This window comes from Acinonyx jubatus, chromosome D2 (assembly GCF_027475565.1).
Source record: "Acinonyx jubatus isolate Ajub_Pintada_27869175 chromosome D2, VMU_Ajub_asm_v1.0, whole genome shotgun sequence".
NCBI classification, from domain to species: domain Eukaryota; kingdom Metazoa; phylum Chordata; class Mammalia; order Carnivora; family Felidae; genus Acinonyx; species Acinonyx jubatus.
This window is the reverse complement of record NC_069393.1, coordinates 14349981-14365427: the sequence shown is the minus strand read 5'-3', so window position 1 is coordinate 14365427 and position 15447 is coordinate 14349981. Positions and strand designations below refer to the sequence as shown.

The 15447-nt window shown below is 39.1% G+C and overlaps 1 long non-coding RNA gene across 2 annotated transcripts in view; it reads right to left on the bottom strand.

The window, feature by feature from the left end:
* Positions 1–15447, bottom strand: part of LOC128312574 (uncharacterized) — a 196667-nt gene that overhangs the window by 34449 nt on the left and 146771 nt on the right. For both annotated transcript variants that reach the window (XR_008292047.1, XR_008292048.1), the window contains 2 exons: positions 9841–10316; positions 6647–6743 (listed from right to left, as the gene is read on the bottom strand). This is a non-coding gene — a long non-coding RNA (uncharacterized LOC128312574). The remainder of the gene's footprint in view (positions 1–6646; positions 6744–9840; positions 10317–15447) is intronic.

Here is a 15447-nt window from a genome sequence, read left to right as displayed (position 1 = left end):
GGGACATAAGACATTAACAAAGGCAGGGGCACCCGGGTGGCTCGGTCGGTTGGGCATCCGACTTCGGTTCAGGTCATGATCTCACGGTTCGTGAGTCCGAGCCCTGTGTCGGGCTCTGTCCTTACAGCTCAGAGCCTGGAGCCTGCTTCGGAATCTGTGTCTCCCTCCCTGTCTCTCTGCTCCTCCCCTGCTTGCGCTCTCGCTCTCTCTCTCTCTCTCTCTCAAAAATAAATAAACATTATGGGGCGCCTGGGTGGCTCAGTCAGTTAAGCGCCTGACTTCAGCTCAGGTCATGATCTCGCCGTCCATGAGTTAGAGCCCCGCATTGGGCCCTGTGCTGACAGCTCAGAGCCTGGAGCCTGTTTCAGATTCTGTGTCTCCCTGTCTCTGACCCTCTCCCTTTCTTGCTCTGTCTCTCTCTGTCTCAAAAATTAAAGGTTAAAAAAAAATGTTTTTTAATAAATAAATAAACATTTAAAAAAATTTTTAAAGATATTAACAAAGGCAAAGCTGGGGAAATGGTATCCAGGAACTCTGTGTTATCTTTGAACATTTATTTCAGTGTAAAACTCATTAAAAATGAAAAGCTAAAAGAAATATTCTTGAGACATCTATTATTAAATAGGCTTGTGATCTATTCACTTTGGATAAAGAATGACATCTTTAAATTTAACAGGGAAAATCAGTGGCAAGAGGAAGAGAATTTTCTAATTAAGCAGAAGTTAGCTAAGAAAATAAACAAGGCATACAAGCCATGGCAAAAAAACAAAAATTCTCTGGAACACAATGAATGTGAAAAACAACGTGCTGTAATTTTGCGTAAAGATGAAATTCTCCATATTCTTTTATAATTCCTCAGAGACGCGTGTTCTCCTTATATTTCCTCCCTTGTAACATGACCTTCTTCCTAATATTAACCACATATACTCATCCCCATTATACATAGTCCCCTGGGTCTTTCTTTAGGAAGTTCAAAGGGGATTTTTTGTTCACACCCAAATTATTCTGAGGGATTTTCCTTCTTTCTTCTTCTGGCATGTTTATCTTGTTTTAATCACCTTGCCTCTACCATGAAAACCAACAAATGGTGTCTGACGTTCTGCTCTGTCAAGCTAGTAAGCAGAGCAGGGAAGCTGGGGACCAGCTGTTTTCCATCTCTGCCCTGGAAAGGAGAGCAGAGACCAGTGCCCAACTGAAGGCCCTGCATCCATGGGTTCCGTGAAATCCTCTTCCAATGGCCTTTTGCTGCCAGAGCAGGCACCAAAGTGAAAATGGATTCGATTTCATTTCACTTTTTAAAAAAACTTTAAGTTTATTTGAGAGAGAAAGAGGAGAGAGTACAAGCTGGGGAGGGGCAGAGAGAAGGAGAGACAGAATCCCAAGCAGGCTCCACACCGTCAGCATAGAGCCTGATGTGGGGCTCAAACTCACAAACTATGAGATCATGAAGTGAGCCAAGACCAAGAGTCAGACGCTTAGCTGACTGTGCCACCCAGGCACCCCTGCACCACATTTTCTAAGTACTGCCACAGGAGCATTTGAAACAAAATTGATATACATAGACTGGATCGATTCATCCAAACTGAAACAGAATGGAAGAATGAATGATTAAAAGGGGGAGATTTTCACACTGTATTTTTCTACAAGAACAGATGCAGGACACTTATTTAATGAAATAATTCAAAGCCTTTCTCTAGAAAGTAGAGATGTTTAGGCGGCACCTGGGGGCTCAGTCAACTGAATGTCCAACTCTTGATTTCAGCTCAGGTCATGATCCCAGGGTTGTGGGATCTAGCCCCACATTGAGCCCCATGTTCAGGCTCTATTCTGAGCATAGAGCCTGCTTGAGATTCTCTCTCTCTCTCTCTCTCTCTCTCTCTCTCTCTCTCTCTTTCTTCCTATCTGTATTTCTCTCTCTCTACCCTTCTCCCCCACCCTCTAAAATAAAAAAAAATAGAGATGTTTGGAAATGGAAAAGAAGTACAATCAAAAGCTTTCCTTTTGTAGCACATATAAGCACTAAAATGTGCACAGCATTGTATTAGTTTGCTGGGGGGAAAATGGAGTACAAGCTTCATAAACCTAATGGGAGAAACGACACCAATCTCTTATCCTGAGATAGGAGATAAATGTTAATTCTTATAATAATACACGTGATACTGTTCTATGAAAATCACATTGACCTCAGGGCACCACTAAGAACTTGTGTCTCTTTAAAAAAAATAAATACATGACTTTTTTTCATACAATATTTAATAGCTTGAATTCATAGTGGGAACTTGTCATCTACTCATTTCCTGCAGGTGGCAGAATTACCCCGGAGGAAACAGATGGTATAAAGTATGAGGAAACAAAAAACAAAATAAAGCAGAAAAGTAAAAGAAAGTTTGTATCTTTTGGACTTTTTCCAAGTTGGAAAATACATTACCAATTGCTAAGATTAACAAAAATTCTTCATGAAATATTTAGCCCGCCAGAGCCTAGCCTTTACCACCAAAGGCAATTTCTCCTAGCTGCTGCTCAGTAGAAAGATTGATCTCATACAGCGCTCCATGATAGCAATTTCTTACTGCTCCTATAAGTCAAGGAGAATAGTTGAGGCTCTAAAAAAAAGAGAAAATAGTTGAGCATTTTCATTCAGGAGAGTGACCCAAAGCCCTCTAAGCTTGTATGCTTAACTTCTCATTCTGACTTAACATCTGAACTTTGTTGAAAATTATGTTCTTTCTAAATAAGCCTTCACTGAATCAAGTAAGAAGTACAGGAGAAAGTTGTAGCTAGTGGTGTGCTGGTGAATGCTTAACAATCCATCCCCTAGAGGGAGAAAAAAGTATATCTGTGTGCGTGTAAACATCAGATTATAAAGTTTTAAATCCAAAAAAGAGAAAAAAGAGAAAAAGAGAAATCTATGTGACTTTCATAGAACAGCATCACGTGTATTATTATAAGAATTAACATTTATCTCATATCTCAGGATAAGAGATTGGTGTCATTTCTCCCATTAGGTTTATGAAGCTTGTACTCCGTTTTACAGACCATGACCAAGTGGGACTTACCCTAGCAAGTCCGGTTCAACATTCGAAAACCTAATGTAATCCATCACGTCAACAGACTAAAAAAGAAAAGCTACATGATCATATCAATAGATGCAGTTGATAAAACCCGACACCCATTCACGATGAAAATTTTCAGGAAACTAGGATTCAAAGGGAACTTTCTCAACTTGATAAATGCTATCTTTTTTTAAGAAGCCTGGGTGCCCGGGGCGGTTAAGTAGGCTGAGCATCTGACTCTTGACTTCAGCTCAGGTCATGATCCCAGGGTTGTGAGATCACAAGATCACCCTCTGCACTGAGCGTGGAGCCTGCTTGAGACTCTTTTTCTTGCTCCCTCTGCCCCTCTACCAGCTTTCGCTCTTTCTCTTTAAACAAATTACAAGGCCTCATAGTTAACATCATACTACATGGTATAAACCTCTGAAACTTTCGGTACAAGCTTAGGATGTCCCCTCTTACCATTGGTTGCTTTTTTTAAAATTTTTTTAACGTTTATTTATTATTGAGAGACAGAGAGACACAGAGTGTGAGCAGGGGAGGGGTAGAGAGAGGGCGAGACACAGAATCCAACATAGGCTCCAGGCTCTGAGCTGTCAGCACAGAACCCAACGCGGGGCTTGAACTCACAAACTGTGAGATCATGACCTGAGCCGAAGTTGGTCACCCAACCAACTGAGCCACCCAGGTGCCCCATCTTACCAGTGGTTTTTAACATTGTACTGGAAGTCCTTGCTGATGTGATAAGGCAAGAAAACAAAGTGAAAGGTACACAGATCTGGAAGGAAGACAAAAACCTGTCTTTGTTTGCAGATGGTATGATAGTCTATGCAGAAAATCCAAAAGCATCAACAACAACAACGACAAAAAACTTCTAAAACTATAAGTGATTATGGAAAAGTTGTAGGACATAAGGTGAATATACAAAAGTTAACTGCTTTTCGATAGACCAACAATGAACAAATAGAATTTGAAATTAAAAATGCAACATCATTTATATCAGCACCGCGAAATATTAAATACTTAGGTATAAATCTAACAAAGTATGTACATTATCTATATAAGTAAACCTATAAAACTGTGATGAATAAAATTAAAGACCTAAATAAATTAAGATATTCCATGTTCAAGGGTAGGAAAACAATATATTGTCAAGGTGTCAGTGTTTCTCATTTTGATCTATAAATTCCATTTAATCTCAACAAAAATCCCAAAAAGTTTTTTTTTTTTAGGATATCAACAAATTGATTCTAAAGTTTATTTGGAGAGGCAAAAATACCCAGTATAGCTGACAGACTATTAAAGGACAAGACTATTAAATTGAAAGACTAATGCTACTTGACTTTAAGACTTACTATAAAGCTGCAGTAATCAGAGCAGGATGAGATTGGGAAAAGAACACTCAAATAGAACAATGGAATAGAATAAGGAAGGGGCCAAGAACAGACCTTCAAAATATAGTCAGTTTGTCTTTAACAAAGGAGAAAAGGCAATACAGTGGAGTCAAGATAGGTTTTCAACAAGTGGTGCTAGAAATAGACATCCACATGCAAAAAAAAAAAAAAAAAAAACAAAGGAAAAAGACACAACTTTACACACTTGACAAGATTTAACTCAACGTGGATGATGCACCTAAATGTAAAGCATAAAACTATAAAATTCCTAGAAGATATAGAAGATAACATAGGAGAAAATCTAATCTTTTAATGTTTTATTTTTGAGACAGAGAGACAGAATACGAGGGGGGAGGGGCAGAGCGAGAGGGAGACACAGAATCCGAAGCAGGCTCCAGGCTCTGAGCTGTCAGCACAGATCCCGACGCAGGGCTTGAACTCGTGAACCACAAGATCATGACCCGAGCGGAAGTCGGACGCTTAACCTACTGGGCCACCCAGGTGCCCCAAGAAAATCTAGATGATGTTGGGTGTAGTGACGAATTTTTAGATAGAATACCAAATATACATGATCCATGAAGAAACAATTGATAAGCTGGATTTCATTAAAATTAAAAACTCTGTAAAAGACAACATGAAGAAAATGAAAGAACAACCACAGACTGAGAGAAAATATTTGCAAGACACATCTGATAAAGGACTAACCAAAATATACAAAGAATTTATAAAACTCAACAAGAAAACAAATACTGTGATTTAAAAAAAATGAGCCAAAGACCCTAAAAGACCCTCACCAAAGATCTACAGTTGGTAAATAAGGATATGAGAAGATGCCCCACACCATATGTCATCAGGGAAATGCAAATTAAAACAACAATGAGACAACACTACACATCCATCAGAATGGCCCAAATCTGGAACAATGACATCACCAAATGTTTGTGAGGATGTGGAGTGACAGGAACTCTCATACACTGCTGGTGGGAATGCAAAATGGTGCAGCTATTGTGTAAGACAATCTGGGAGTTTCTTCTAAAACTAAATATACTCTGACCCTATGGTCCAGGAATTGCACTTCTTGATATTGACCCAGAAAGTTCAAAAACTTATGTCCACGAATGCCTGCTCGTGGATGTTATGGCAACTTTATTCATAATCGCCAAAACGTGGAAGCAGCCAAGATACCCCTCAGTAGGTGATGGATAAATAAACTGTGGTCCATCTGGATGATGGCGTATTATTCAGTGCTAAAAAAAAAAAAAAAAAAAGAAAAGAAAAGAGCTTAAGCCTTGGAAAAAAGGAGGAAACTTGAACGCATATTTCTAAGTAAAATAACCCAATCTGAAAAAGCTATATACCATATGATTCCAACTACATGATATTCTGGGAAAGACAAGACTATGGAGACAGTAAAAAGATCAGTGATTACTAGGGGTCCAAATGGGATGCAAGGATGAATAAGTGGAACACTGAGAGTTTTTAGGGTAGTGAAATCACTCTGTGTGGTATTTTAATGATGAATATATGTCATTATATATTTGTCCAAACCTGTAGAAGATACACTATCAAGCATGAGCTCTAAGGTAAACTACTGAGTTTGGGTGATTCTCATGAGTCATGTAGGTTCATTCTTGGTAACAAATGTACTATTCTGCTAAGCAATGCTGAAAATGGGGAATGCCATGCATGAGTGGGAGCAGGGTGTCCACAGGAAATTCCTGCACCTTCCTCTCAATTTTGTTATGAACCTCAAACTCCCCACCCCCGACAAAAGAGGGTCTTTAAAAAGTTCAGTGCCAAACGCACGAAAATAGAAATGCAGGTAAACTTTATTCCTTTTAGTTCCATTAGTACTAATAGTTATAACAGCATTGAAAACAATTGAATTCGTTGATGAGTCAATATATCAATTTTCTGAACACATCATCATACCTAGTAGTACTTTTGTATTTCCTCCAAATATGACATAATGCATCTATATTCTTGTGTTTCTCCAACACAAAGTGACTTATATTACTAATCACTAATGTAAGTGATTTTTTACATTCGTATTTTCCAAAACTTTTCTTTCAGTTTTTAGGAGACCTTCACAAATTTCAGAAATTTTCTCTAGCTGCGACATGAAGATCATTCTAGCTCGTCTGAGCTTTGTTTCCCGGCCAGCTCCCCACACAGTTACATCACGGCGGTTCTACTCACCACAAGGGAATGTTTCCGAACGAGATTCCTGAGATTCATTCTGATTGGAGATATTCAGGCCACATCCTCACCCTCGAAGCTAAGGGTGAATTCTCTTCTGTTGAAACATACGGAATCTATCAAGGAGAGGTCAACAGGTACCCAGAATGAAATTCTCAAGTTCCAATTTCTCTGCTTTCAAATTCGGCCACAGTTTTGTCTCACCCCTTACTCCTCAACTTTATTTCCTACTAAGATCTTTCTAGGAGACAGGCTAGTCTCACCCCCAAGGAATAGAAATGTTTAAACCTGGTTTTGTACTTCGTGGTGATCTCGATATGTGGACGATCTTTTCCTTTTTAATTTCTCCCCAAGCCCCAATTCAAAACCTACACTCTGTTTTTCTTCTTGCCATGAACAAGGACAGTTCAATTCAATTAAACATTTGTGCACTAAGTACCTAATGGGTGTGACAGTAGAAGATTTTTGAGGAGGATGTTGAGTTAGAAGTACTTGCAAAGATCTACATGTAGAAATTGATTAAGAAGGTAAATGAGAGAAGATCTAGAATTATTTAACGAGCTGGCAGGAGATGCAGACTTATTTATGTAGAAATTGGAATATAAAAAGTTGTCTAAGCTAAGGCAAGACTACAGAGAAAGAAGGAAGGCAAAATATAGGTACAAGAGTGAGATATGCAGCAAAGAGGGGTGACTGAGCCCAGTCACGTAGAGACAGAGGACACAAATCTGTCCACATAAATCAATAGGAAACTATTTAAAAAGGAGCATATTCAAAGGTATCTACTATAGTTGAATCAAGTATGATATGAACTCTGATTTACTAGCTCTTACCATTGTCTGACTGCAGCCTTGATGTTTCCTAGTACTAATTTTGATAACACAGAATGGATTTGTCACTGATAAAACTGGCTTATGTCTGCCCCCAATCCTGTTAGCCCGGGCAAGAATGAGACAGACGTTATACTATAAACACAGTGATCTCTTCTCGTCCACATGGCCTATGTCAGACACTTTCCAAGGAGGGAAGCATGGAGGACGCATGGCACCCCAAAGTGAGTCTTCTCCAGCAATTTGATCCTCTGACCACTCCAGATGACAGCCCCTTTATCACATACCCATCCCCAAAAGAACAAACGATGCCCTTAGTCGGATTTCCGTTTACATTCAACTTAGAGATGGCTCTTCAATCTTTGGTATAATTTGGCTGTCCTATGATTTTCACTGGTCAGACACATTAATTTATTGATATATATAATATATAATAATAGCCACTATATCACTTCAAACCAAGGAAAAACTTTATTTAGATTTAAAAAAAAAAAATCTGATCTTAAACCAACTGACTGTACCCCAGCCCTGCCCAAAAGAAGAAGGAGGAAGAGAAGGAGAAGGAGAGAAAAACATCCAGGCATTAAAAAGATTTTTTCCTTCCCTATCCTGTGAGTCACAAAGCTTGATGCCATAAAAAAGGCACTTTCTCATCCACAGACTGAATGTTATATTACATAATTACAGAGGCAACTGTATTTTCTATTACTTATTTAAACTATTCCCCAAAGTATCTTTATCACAGCAGAAGGCTAGCAAGTACATTTTAAGGGTATTAAAATTATGTCAACTCAACACCTGATTTACCAGGGATACTTATATCTTAAGTGAAAGTACTCCCAAATGTACTTCAGGAAGAAAAAGGCATTCATATTTTCACACCAGGGCTGCGGCTGGCTGGTGGGAGAAGAAAGTCAGGAACAAATGGGGTATAAAGGAGCTTTTTTGGCTGATGAAAATATTGTCTAGATTGATGATGGCAGCTACATGACTATATAAATTTGTCAATATTCATAAAAGTGTACATTTAGAAAGGTGGATTTTACTATTAGTAACAGTAAATGGGGATGTGAAAATGAAAATAAAATAAAATGTAAAAGTTTATTCTTTTAAGAAATTATTTCCTGGGGCACCTGAGTGGCTCAATTAAGCGTCCAACTTCGGCTCAGATCATGACTTCATGGTTTGTGGGCTCGAGCCCCGCAATGGGCTCTATGCTGATGGCTCAGAGCCTAGAGCCTGCTTTGGATTCTGTGTCTCCCTCTCTCTCTCTCTCTCTCTGCCCCTCCCCCACTCACGTTCTGTCTCTGTCTCTCAAAAATAAATAAATGTAAAAAAATTTTTTTTAATTATTTCCTGAACCTCTTGGTATAGGGAAAAAAAGGCAGGAGGCAATTAAAACTCACCAAAATCACTCTGAGGAATTTCTGGATTATATGATTGTCATTATACTCAAAAGTTGGTAAATATATATATATCCTTTAAGACATGAAAATACAATAAACTTGGAATATACAAAATATAGAGATACAACTTTAAAAACTGAAGGACACAGTAATTGTTCAATCCTCAAAACTTGGATATGAGGGTTTTTTTTCAATCTTTTCATTTAATCAAATAGGTTTTGGGCATAAGCATTCTCATTTTAAGGTACTTTAAAACAACTTCCAATAAGACACTTTGAAATGTCATATAGTAATTCACACAATCCGAAACGTAAAAATTGGTGAAATGATTTAATTCCACTCACTGAATACGAACAACACCTCCTAAGCATGGAAAAACAATGTTAGCTGTTTAAACGGTGACTGGGAAGATGAGTAAGCTGATGACTGAATTAATAGAAGAAAAAACACACATAAGGCAGAGGCTTTAAGCAAGGCTGAGCCCACACACAACAAAAAGGGATGCTGGGGCTGCTTGAAAGCTTGGCTGCGAGAGCCAGAGTTCCACTAAGTGCAGAGGAAGCAGTAAGCACGGCCTGTCGGGAAGTCTGGAAATAAAACCAGTAGATGGAGGAGGAAGCAGAGTAGAGAGAATCTGTGACTGGAATTCAAATGCACAACAGCGGCGAATCAAAATCATCCAAGTACGGAAGGCAGCATCCAGGAGGAAGGGTTCACCTTGTCAAAGAGCTTGGCTACCTCTCTCTCAGACACAAAATACAAATGACCCAAACGAAATACGCTAATATTAATAATGTGCGAGAAGGCAGGCAGTGCCATGTGATGTACGAGGATGGCCGTTGTGCTCCAGGAGATCAGGGTGGGAGAACCTGGGCAACACCGAACACTGAATCGATTATGCCCTGCACCCCACCCCTAGGTGTCAGTCAAAATCAAAATAATATTAAAAACAAATTACCTGAGAGGCGCCTGGGTGGCTCAGTCGGTTGAGAGCCTGAGGGTGGCTCAGGTCATGATCTCACAGTTCGTAGGTTTGAGCCCCGCATTGGGCTCTGTGCTGACGGCTCAGAGCCTAGAGTCTGCTCCGGATTCTGTGTCTCCCTCTCTCTCTGCCCCTCCCCTGCTCACGCTTTGTCCTGCTCTCTCTTAAAAATAAATAAAAACATTAAAAAAATTTACAAAAAAAAATTACTTGTAATGAAGTTCAATGAAGTCCTGATACTCCCTTAAGAACAACTTTTGTTGCCTTGCTTTAAAAAGAAATGACGTTCAGTGTTTCTGTTCTGCTTGTGCCCGAAATTCACATCCAGTCTGTTGCTGGCGGCTTGCTCAGGCCATGCGTGTGGGACGGCATCACCTCAGTGGATGCACACAGCGATGGGTTGTTTGCTCAGTCTCCCGGGGATGAATCGGAGTAAACAGGCCCCCAAGATTCTGTTAATGTAAGTGAAAAAGCAAATGCATTAATGAAGTGAGAATGTTACAAACAACCCTGATATTCTAATTTCTAGCCCACCTTCTCCCTGTGCTGTTTAATTCACACTAGGGATATCCTTTTCCAGGGCTTAATAGTCATCTGTCTGCATTTTTGCCTTTATCAGAGAACCTCAGAAACCAGGCACAGGATTAGAAATGTACATAGGGGCACCTGAGTGGTTCAGCCGGTTAAGCATCTGACTCTTGGTTTCTGCTCAGGTCATGATCTCACGGCTTATAAATTCTAGCCCTGCACTGGGCTCCTGCTTGGGATTCTCTCTCCCTCCCTCTCTCTTTCTGCCCCTCCCCCACTTGTGCTTGCTCTCTCTCCCTAAGTGAATAAATCAACTTATATAAAAAAATGTACATTAAGTGAACACAGAAGCAAGCCTTCACATACCAGGAACTACACCAAGCACTGGACACGCACTGAAAAATGAAGGAGGTACACTGTAAACTTCATATCTTAGAGCCTAGCAGAGGACAGTAACATTAAAACAATAATTATAAAAATGGAATTCTGCAAAACAATAGAGGAATTGATTCAGCTGGTGTGGCCAGTGGAAGCACCTCTGAGAAAATCACATTGTAACTCACCTTTTGCTACATGGTCTCAAAGTACACTCTCCCAGCCCTGATGCTACTTGGGAGAAAAATAAGAGTCTAAGTGCCAGAAGTTTTGGATCCTGCAGATTGAATGTGACAGCCGGTATTTTAAAAAATGACACTTGGAAGCCATGAGGAAGGCGTGTTCTGGGGTCAAACCATCGAATTGGAGATGCTTGCTGACTGCAAGACCCTGGACTAGTGATTCAACTTGTACTAACATCAGTTCTTCATCTTGTAAAATAGATGTATCACAGGCTTCGTAAATGATCATCAAGACGAATCAGGGTAATCTGTGAAAAGCAATTCGCACAATGACGAAGTGCTAAGTATTCAATATCTGTCGTCACATTAGTTTTCTTCTCCGTAAATGCTTCACAGACCTTGCCAACTTTTGCTGTTGGGAAGGCGCTCTTTTCCCAATACTCATCGAGGCTGTTCCTGCTTGTTGACACACTCTTTCTTGAAAAACCTTAGTGTCCGATCAAGTTACAGACTTGGTCTTGAAGACATTCTGTAGTTTAGGTTGACTTCTTCCGAAATCTGATACGTACATCAAGATTTTGATAGGTTAAATGTCTCAAACAGAGGTAGTGTCACATCAGAGATTAAGAGGATGGGTTCCAGACCCCACTGACCTGGGTTAAAAATCCCAGCATTACCATTTATTAGCTAAGTGACTTTGAAATAAATACTTAAACTTTCTGTGGCCCGATTTCATCATATATAAACAATAATAATAATAGTACCTGTCACATACTATTCTTATAAGGAATAAATAAGTGTGTTACGTAGAGAGCTTAAAACCTTGTCTGGCACTTAAACACTGGTATATGCATTAGCTACTATAATGCTTTCATTAAATCTTCTCAACTACACGCTTTAAATGCTAATACTTAATGAAATTGTAAGGTCTGTGGAACCTTTAGATATTGTTCATTATATCTCCAGTACTTAGAACAGCATCTACTCAACAAGTATTATAAATATAAACACAAATTAATATAAGTTAATAAACTAAATTCATGGGTGAGTGAATGATACATGAATTCCTATGTTACAGATAAGGATATTATAACTGAAGGTAGTTTGCTGATTTCTCCAATACATACCGAACATGTAACAGGATCGGCCTATGTCTCTGACTATAAAACACATAGGCTTAACCACATATATTCGTAGTGGAAACATGCGGGCTCAGCTCAGGGAAAAGAGAAAGCAGATCATGTAAATAACCAGTTTGGGGAACTGCTAATGGTGGGGCTGAAGAACAAAAGGGAGTCCAAATTGACGGAAAATCCTATACTAAAGTGTATTCCAAATCAGAATCTTTTAGGACGGTGCTCCAGAATCGGAATTCCTAACAAACAGCCCGGTAATTCTATGCTCTCAATGCTTGGGACATCCTTCGTAGAACGTACTCCAAAGGGACTGACATGGTGGACACTGAGGTTAGGAAGTGAAAGGCAAGGATGTAAGAATGTAACGGAGGGTAGAAAATTAAGAGCGGTTACAATCGGGAGTAAAGTACTAGTTTCGAAGGGGATCGTCAAGAATCTCTCCAGCAAGAGGGCTGAACTGCTGTTGGAATAAACTCAAAGTGTCTTAATGCTCTATCAAAAGTATATTTTTGTTACTTGGACTATTGAAAGTTGTGGGTTTTGTTGTTGTTGTTTGGTTTGGCAAAGATTGGAAGAAACAGGATGCTGAGGTTTCAAACAGTTCTCATGGCATGCACTTGAACCATCTCCGCAATGCAGTTTGCCTTTCCCTCCACGCTTCTGTGCCCTGGGACTGAGGAGGCCAGTGTGGCACCTGACTCCGCCTGTTAGGAGAACTGGCACGGAGTGTCTCCAACATACTCACCTGTCCTACGGCAAAAGTCCCGGTGTCAAACCCTAGCCTATACCACAGAGTCCTAAGTGTAGGTCATGTATATGAAGCCAGCAAGTAGTTGTAATACTTATTTCTCAGTTATCATTGATTATTAGATAACAATACATCTGCCTCTGGGGCACCTGGGTGGCTCAGTCAGTTCAGCATCTGACTTCATCTCAGGTCGTGATTTCACGGCTCCTGAGATCTCACTGTTCCAGCCCCACGTAGGGATCTGTGCTAACAGCCCAGAGCCTGGAGCCTGCTTCAGATTGTGTCTCCCTCTCTGCTCTTACTCCACTCATGCTCTCTCTCTCCCTCTCAAAAATAAATGAACATTAATTTTTTGTATAAATTTCACCTGCTTTTAAGAGTCACCCCTCTTTATGGTACTATCTTAAAAATCACAAGCATAAGTTTAAAAATTAAGTAGTTATTGCTTCAAAAACACGTATGTCATATATGTATGATTTTTTAAAAAATACTCAGAAAATGTTGTTTTGATGTTGCCAAGAAATGAGCATTAAGTTTAGCAATAGTGGGCCCACAAGTTTTCACACATGATCCTAATTTAGTTCTTTTCTTTAGGCTAAAGAGGAAATGCATTTCCAATTAATGCATTTGTGCATGATGAGATGAATATTTTGGATGCCATCCTTAATATAAGAAATGGAAACTATTCTTTAAAACTGCTTCATAAATACTCAGTATGTCTACCAATTACTAAATCTGTTTGCATATGTATCTATCTTTACATATTTCGGTAATGTTAAGGAATTCTCAGAGACAACGATCGATTTCCTATAAATGGAAAGCCTCTAAAATTGATCTAACAGTGCTTAATCAGCCCATCTTATGTAATTTAGGTATTTACCTACTCTTTCTCCCATAATGTCATATTGGTAAATATTCAGCGATCTCTTATTCTAAAGCTTCTTTTGTTGGCTCTCTGATGCTTTGTGTATGCCATCCATCCACTTTTTACCTTCTTCCGACTTTCTGAAGAGCCTCTGGCTACCTCCCTTCCAACTCAACATTTAATGAAGCCACTCTCTTGAAAGTTATTACAAAATCTAATACTTTTCCCAGTCCTCATTTTTAAAATGAGCCTGTTCTAACAATTTTGCCCTCATTTGATTTCCAGAAAATGGCAAGTTTTTAAAGACATTTTCTCAGTCTCCTTTCATTTTGAAAATTTTATATTATGCAACATACTTAACAGAGATAGAAAATAATATAACAGATCTCTCATGGACTCAGCACTAAAACAGATGTTAACATTTTGTCATATTAAACTCAAAATTCACCTTTCCACCAGAATAAGAAGAAAATGATTCACAAACAGCCAGAGCCCTAACAAGGAGCTTTTCCCCCTCGCTCACTTCCCCAAAGGAAGGTGTGCATCATTTCCATGCATAGTTTTGTACATTAACTGCATGTGTATTCATAAACAATATACACTATGTCTTAATATTTGCATATATCTTACCAAATTCTGCACCTCTTTCTGCAACATGCTTTTTAATGATATTATGGGTTTTAAAATTAGCCACGTTTATACATGTAACTGAACTCTATTCCTTGTATCCTCTGTATACATCAAGATTTATTCATTTTTCTACGTGTGAAAATCCATTTTTTTCCCTCTTTTTTTGCAACAACACACAGTCCTGAAATCATAATCTTTGTACATGTCTCTGTGTATAAGAATTTCTCCAGGGTAGAACCTGAGGAGTAGAATCTCTAACTCAAAGAGCATGTGTGTCTTAAGTTTTATTAGTTATCAAGTTGTTCCCTTAAGCGAATCCCCCAGTTTACACTCCCACCAGTTCTGTCCCACCTCTTCTCCATGTTCTCTCCACTTGCCATTACTAGATGCACTAATGTGTTCGGATGTGATGGATGATGGGATGGATATGACAGAGTACCTCCTTCTTTGGGTTTGTATTTTCCTTATTGCCACTTAGGCTGAGCATCTTTCCCTATGTTTATTGGTCACTGGTGTTTATCTCTTGTCATTTACATGCTCATAGTCTTTGCCCACTTTCTATTGGGTTCTTTTTATTAATATATAAAAGCATTTTACTTTGTTTACTTTGTTTATATATATATATATATATATATATATATATATATATATATATATATATAATTTATTGTCAAATTGGTTTCTATACAACTCCTAGTGCTCATCCAAAGAGGTGCCCTCCTCTATGCCCATCACCCACTTTCCCCTCTGCCCCACCCCCCATCCACCCTCAGTTTGTTCTCAGTATTTAAGAGTCTCTTATGGTTTGCCTCCTTCCCTCTCTGTAACTTCCCCCCCCCCATCCCCTCCCCCCTGGTCTTCTGTTAAGTTTCTCAGGATCCACAAAAGAGTGAAAACATATGGTATCTTTCTCTGCCTGCCTGACTTATTTCACTTAGCATAATACTCTCCACTTCCAACCACATTGCTACAAATGGCCAGATTTCATTCTTTCTCATTACCAAGTAGTATTCCATTGTATATATGAACCACATCTTCTTTATCCATTCATCAGTTGATGGACATTTAGGCTCTTTCCATAATTTGGCTATTGTTGAAAGTGCAGCTATAATCATTGGG